Below are 7,296 nucleotides of genomic sequence, written 5' to 3'. Positions count from 1 at the left end.
CTGAGGTGTGTGGGGAAGGAAGGGAGGGGTGGAAGAGAAAGGTAAGGAGGATTGGAAGGATGGCGGAAAAGTGAAAGTAAAAAGGGTGTCCGGGGGAGAGTAGTCTGAATTGGGTTATGGGGCGCTGCCCCACCTCACCCATTGGACTCAGCGCGCCGGCCGTGAGTCTGTCTCAAAGCACCGCGGGGCCACGAGCATCCGCCGGGGCTCCGCACGGGAACCGCCGCGGCTTCTCCTGCCCGGGCCGGCCCGCGCGGCGCCCCCCCTTGCTGGTGGCTCACCCGCCCGTCGCGGGCGGGGCCCTGCTGGGGCCGCGGGCGGCCCTTCCCTCAGACCTTCCCCGAGGCGGGGCGCGGGTGACGCGCACCCCGTGGGTGGCCTCGGCAGTGAGCTTCCCCCGGACGCGATTCAGGGCGCTTCCGCCGCTATATAAAGGCTCAATGATGCGGCTGCTTTAAGTTAGGGTGAGACGCTGGTTCTACCCGGCCTGCATTGCGATTATATGCTGATTAAGAGTCGCGCATTGGTCGGAAGGGGGCTGAGGGCGTGTCCCGGTGTGAGGGTTAAAGCGCAGGCTCATGGCGGGGCGGGGAAGCTGCTGCCTGAGGGGCTGTGTTGGGAGCTGCGGGCACGAACCTGTGGGGTAGATGTCGTTATGCCAGACCTAGCCAGCTCCTGAGGGTGTCATATCCCTGATAGCTTAGAGCTTGGAGCGAGAACCTCCCCTGGAAATTTCTTCCTGGTAGAGAATGGTCTACAGTCCCAGAGCAAAAAAATGTTGGGGTATTCTCAAACTAGCAGGAGGTGAAAAACAGAAGGGGACCCATGAAGCTTGGCCCCTCACACTGTACCCAGGCTTGGTGTCCAGCCTCCTGCCTGATTTTGAACCCTCAGGCTGTGCCTGAGGTGGGGCTGAAACCTGCCCATGACGGGCTGTGGGGACTCGGTCTCCGTCTGAAGGACTGCGAGGCTAAAACTTGGCTGTGGTGGGCTGTGGGGTGGGGATTCCCCCGTGAAACGATGTGGGGTTGTCTGTGGGGTTCGTGACCCTCTGATCCAAGCGCTGTTGGTAGCAGGCTGTGGGGCTGGAGCCCTCTGGGGATGGGCTGTGTGATGGAGTCCAGGCTCCCCTGCAGGGAGGTGCTGCAGGTGAATAGTTTTAACCCCCAGACTCACAGTGCAGGGACTGCTGGCTTTTAATCATATCAAGGTATCAAGGCTGACATAAACTTGGGGCACCTGTGTGGTTAGATCCAGGTGCTGTCACCTGGCTGTCCCTTCTTCCAGGGCTGCTTGGCTCCCAGGACCTGTAAGTGACTGGCCGGGCCCAGGATGCTGCCCTGGGGTGAGTCTGGTTGCCTGCAGCACACACTCCAGTGGGTTTCCTGAGGTTGGAAACCTAAATCTGGGATGTTTCTGCCTCTGTGGGTGCAGGGGGGGGGGACCCCCATGTGGCTGGGTGCCCTCACAGCTCTGTGTGCTGCAGCTGTGCACCCACACATCTTTATGTCCCTCAGTCTCAGCCAGAGGATGCTTTGGGCAGCTCTTTGGGGGGTCTGTATGTTGCTTTTTGGCCTGGCAGAGGCTTTTTGCTGCCCTACAGTCCTTTGAGTTGATTTAAAGGTGTGTGAGTGTGCAAATCTCTCACCTCAGGGCTTAGACATTGCTCTTAGTCTTGCTCTTCCAAGACTGAACATGGTCTATCCTGCTGCTCAGGCAATCTCTTTTTCAGAGGAAAATGATCCATACAGGGGACTTCTTGCTTGTGGAAGTTGCAGATCTAGTAAATAATTTTAGAACTAAATCCTATGATTTTAGATTTGTTCCTCAGATTTTTGGTTTCTGACTCTTCTTCTACCCCATTCACCTTGACCCTGGACTCTCACTGCAGGAGCTGTATAAGGGTTTAGAGCAGGACCTAGGGCTGTCTCTGCCATTCTATTAAGCACATATATTACATATTACTCTTCTTCTGCACTTCATCCCCCTGAAGCTGGAAGGACTCAAATAGTAAAACTTTTCTGAAGTAGAGAGTGCTGCAAATCCCCTTAGACTCCGTGTGCAGCCATGCACGTGGGGTACAGGAGCTTCCTTGCTTGCCTGTTGCTCTCTTGATACCACATTTGGACATTTGGAGATCAAGGCTCACAGAAGAGTTTAGAGGCTGAATCAGCCTTAACTGATGCACCTGAGTTGGGTATCAACATCAGTTAAAGAAGTAAGAAAAAAGAGCCTGTGGCATCTTCCACCCCTGAGGTTGTCTCATTTTTAGTGAGGGGTGATTTTCCATTAGCTACTTTCTTTATGTGGGAATGTGGAGGTAGAGCAGCTGTCTGCCTCGATAAGGAGGGCTGAAGGAGTTGGTTTTTTTCCTATGGGGCTTTTTCAGAAGTTGGAAATATCCCAAGCAACCTGGGTATGTGGAAAATTTGCCTGTGAGTTGCTTTCTTGTGGCCTCCCAGTGAACTCGAGGTAAACTGGGACTAAGACTCCCTTTTCCTTCTCCACCTTCTCCTGAGAGCAGTGGAAATGCATTAACATGATGCTAATTGTTAATGTGATGGATGGCAGCAATTAGGGTCTGTAATCCAGTCTCTGCATGTGGAGTGCTGTAGTGCAGCCTGGGGAAGCTCTCTGCTAAACACCCTGAGCTGGGATGCAGCATTCCAGGAAGCCCTGGGGTGCTCCTAAATGCTACTGCCCTTGGAGGGAGTTGTGTGTGTTCCCTGCAGTGGGCTAAGTGTGCCTAAAGCAGCAATTTAATTCAGATTTACAGCCCTGTTTTGGTGGATGTTGCCTCCTCCAACAGCATCCCCCTGGTCAGAGTTGCTGAGAGGAGGCATGTTGCAGTTTGGGCATCTTTGTCCCTGATGCTTCCAGTCTCACGTGGGTCCTGCTGGGCATGGCAAGGCCATGCTCATTTAGAGCTGTTATTTATTAAAAGAAGTGCTGGGTGATGACCCTGTCTCTGTCCCTTCAGCTCCTGGTGACAATAGTGATGCAGCTGGTCCTGCGAGGTCACTCTTTCCCTTTGTTTAATGATCTGCTGGTGAAAACGAGCTTCCAGTGCTCTCTGGGGTGTCACTAGGACATGAATATTGATGAAACCTCGGTGGTCCTGGTGCTGTCACAGCGTGGAGGGCTCATTTGGAGCTGCCAGGTAGTGTGGGGAACTCTGGGATGGAGTGATAATAAAGTTGTGCTGAACTCTGCTCCAAGGTTCTGCTCGACACTTGGAACTTGCAGGCTCCTGGCACAGCAGTGAGAGGCTGGGCTGGTGTTTTCCAAAGCAGGGACACAGCACTGTGAGCATTAACAGGGGAGGGATTCATCCCTCAAACATCCATGGGGTTGCTGCAGGTACAGGAGAGTTTGTTTGTTGCAGCTTCAGGTGGCAAATGGTCCAGTTAATTAATGTAATATTTTCCTATATATTGTTTTCCTAACATAAATATTTTCCAAGGTGGAACTGGCACGAGGGCAGATGCAATGCAACATCTCTTGAAATTACCATTTTGGGCTGTTGGTATGGAAATCACTATAAGAAATGGGATGTAGCTGTTATAGATGTGCAAAGGAAGAGCATGATTTTAAATTTGCACACTGCATTAGTCCAGGTGAGTCCCGTCCAGATTCTGCTATCCTGTGAAGAAAAGTCAATGTGACACCTGAATTCTTGTAAACAAAACAGTTTTTCTTTGAAAAATGAGGTATTTTACATGCTACTTTAGAATAGAGCATGCAGTATGCTGTGCCTTTAAGAAGAGTATATTTAATATATGTGCTTGATTGGCAGAGACAACCCCAGGTCTTGCTCTGAGCCCTGATGTAGCTCCTGCAGTGAGAGTCCAGGGTCAAGGTGTATGGAGCAGAAGGTTGATGACCTTTATTTTCCTAACTGTGGAGAAAGATCTGCTTCACTCTTGGTGTAATGCAGATCTGACCTGCTTTTGCTTACAGCAGTATCTTCCCTTCCTGCCTCAGATGTTCTCTGTCTAGAGAGGTTGCAGGAGAGCCCTTCTGCAGGGATTTCTGCTGGATTGAGGCCATAGGATGTTGGCACTATATGGTTTCAGTAATGGACACTAAAAGATACACATACTCCCTCAAAACCTTCATGTAACAGTGTCTGTAGGAGCTGCCTCTTGATGGGGTTTTTGCACTGTGTTATTTTGCTGTGCAGCCCCTTGCTACACTGAGGGACTGTACCAAACTCCTCTGATAAAACAGCACTGCCATTCTTGCAGGTCCTGCCAGATGTGGCAAAACTGAGCTCATTTAGGGGTTTTTTTTTTAAAGAAAAGTGGATATTGGCTTGTGATCTCCAAGCTATTGGTCAGTGGCAGCTGTTGTGTCTTAGCAGTGTGGAAAACCTGCTGTGGTAGGAAGACTACTGGGCTGCCTTTGGGAAGGGTGCACATGGAAACAGATACAGTTGGACATGATTGTCTTAGAGGTCTTTTCCAACCTTAATGATTCCATGATTCATATTTCCTCATCTTTGCTAGGGCACATTGGACATCCTCAGCCCTCTGAGGATTTTAGGAAAGACTGTCCCATTAAATCCTTTTAGGGCTTGTCCCATGCACAGGTGTTTCTGGAGCATAATCTGTTTGAGTAATAAGTAGGAGAGGCTGTGAACCATGAGGGATCTGTGCCACTGCTCTTGGAGATTTAAGGGTCTGAATAGTACCTTGAGGATGTGGATTATATTCATGCTGGGGGAAGGAAGCAAAAAAAAAAAAAAATTATCATGCTTTTGGCAGCGTAGGGTAGAAGCGTCACCTTTCCTGACATGTTTGTCTTGAGAGAGGAGATGGTATCCAGTGGTAGGATGAAGAGAAGTTGCATGCTGTCTGGTGTTAATTACAAAGGGAAAACCACAGGAAAATCAAACGAAATTGAATCCCACTGCATTTGATATTCCCAGAGTTGAAGGCCTCAGTACGTCTCATTAGTTTAAAACCCCTGATGGAGAGAGCTCAGCTTCGAACAGGAAAATTGATATGACATTGAGACCTGGGAGAGGATTAGCTGCCTGCCTCAGAACTTGTCCAGAGGAGTCGAACATGCAAATGTTCCCACAGAGCAGCTCCCTGCAAGAAGGATCCTGGATAATTAAGGCCCCTGGGACCACACAGTTGCAGCGAGGGAGGGATGAGGTCTGTGTGTCTGAAAAGTCCTTCCACTGCATTCTCTCGGTGGGGGAAATAATGTCTGGGCAGTACAGACAAGCCCAAAGCTTTGTGTGTGCTTGACTGCTGGTCACAGAGATGCTCTGCTCCACCCCTCAGTGGGATTTGCAGGTGCTGGATTAGGATCGAACTATGCAGGGTACAGCATTCTTGGACTGATGAATTGCCTTATCTGGCAAAGATGTCTGTGGAAGGTGGGTGTGCTGAAGGCCCAAACACACCACTGTCTTCAGTGGTGTGAAAATCAACACTGAGGCAATGTGTGTAGAAAGGTGTAACTGCTTTTGTAGGGCTTGAGCTGCTAGGAGGTGTTTGCTGGGGAATGCAGGCCATGGGGTGTACTGTGCCTGTCAGTTTGTACTGTGAGTCTGTGCTTTGGGCCCTGCTGGGTTTCCTGTTGTGATGAAGTGTTCTCTAAGAGCTGTATGTGGAGAGAGGATAGTTCCCATTTTCTCCTGCAAACCCCAGCCGTGCTATGTGCGCTCCTAGGCAAGGTGCTAATGATGAAGAATCCATGACTTGGCAGCACACCAGGGTTTTCAGCTTCTGAAAACAAAATGTGTTGGTGGACTGGCTGTGATCTCTGTGGCAGGTGGAGCTTGCAGACCACACCAGCATCACTGTGCCCCTTGTGTACTCAGAGGGTTGTTTCTGGCTGGGACATTGCAGTCCTCAGGCAGGATTACTGGAAAAGGGCTGGCAGGACCCCCTTCTTCCAGCAGGCTGATGGAGGCTGTAGAAGCCTGCAGGAATCTGGCCATCAGCATGTTGCCTCTTCTCTGGACAGAAACTCCTACCCAATTAGCCAGAAGGTGACAATCTGTGCATCCCTCTGGCACAGGCTTTCTCAGAGGGAAATCTTGTCTCTTGTTGAAGCAGTGACCTGAGGCAGGGATCCTCTCACCCATCTTCTGCCTGTGCCTCTCTCTAGCCTGCTTAAAATAAACAGACCTTCAGATTCTCCACTGGAAGAGCAGCTCCAGGGAGGAGCCCCAGAGGAGAACGCTTGTCCCAGCACAGGGTATCGCTCACGCCTGATATTGCTGCTGGAGAAGATGTTGGCAAGAGCAAGGAGCTGTGCTTTATATAACTTGGTGTCACAGCTTCCATCTGAGGGTAGCCTAGGTCAGGACTCACCAGCTTGGGAAAAGCATCAACAAGGAGGACTTGAGACATGGATAAAATCACCCAAGAAGATCAGAAGGTAATTGTTTCCTGTAGGGTAAGAAAATAATGGACTTCAGGGTTAAATTAAACAGCTTTACATGCTGTGTGTGTGTGGGGACCTAATTCAGCCTTGGAAATGTGTTGTCCTGGGATGTTGTGGCGGCCAAAAAATATCATGAACCTTTAAAAAGGAACTTGGCAATTTCATGGCAGATAACTCTTGATGATGGACCTAAACACAGCTCTGAAGCAATTTACAGCTTGGGAGTTTGTAAGTGCTCGGCTGCTAGGAGCTGGAGAATCATCCTGGGAAAACACTTCCACCTTCTCTTCCGTTCTTGCCATTAGCATCAAGCCCAGTTCCTGTGGGAGACAAGGCTGGGTTAGAGGGACCTACAATCTCTTGGCTGATGGCTTTCACAAGTGGACAAAGGTGGGTGAGTGACCCTATCACACAACTTCTGAAGTGAGAGCCTCCTTTTTTGAGAGACTGGGGTCAAAAGAGCCATTTTGGCTCTAACACTGGTGGCACGTGTTCCTCGGTACAGGCAGATGCTTGAGTGACTCCTGCGGTGCCCACGCCTGCCTGTGCAGGAGTGGAAGTTGTGTTGAGGGAGTTGCTTGGTGACAGTTCCTCTGGGAAGGTTTAGAGAACCAAACAGTTAAGTAGTTTTAATAAAAATGTATCAGAATTTGTAAACATATGTATCACATCTCTTTGATAATGAAGGAGCAGTTAATAAGTATTTGCAATCAATGTTCCTACCTGGAAGCTTTCTCTGAAAGCATTTCTGAGGCTGCTCAAACAACCCATTTATTTCTATCATTTTAACAACCTGTTTTCTCAAGGCAATTGAAATTATTTGCTCAAAGAGCTGTCTCCCCTCCTCTCCACCTACGACACGCTCTATTTTACAAAGCTTTGGCTCAGGCT

Source organism: Molothrus aeneus, chromosome 9, assembly GCF_037042795.1.
Source record: "Molothrus aeneus isolate 106 chromosome 9, BPBGC_Maene_1.0, whole genome shotgun sequence".
Taxonomy (NCBI): Eukaryota; Metazoa; Chordata; class Aves; order Passeriformes; family Icteridae; genus Molothrus; species Molothrus aeneus.
Note: the sequence above shows the minus strand (reverse complement) of the source record.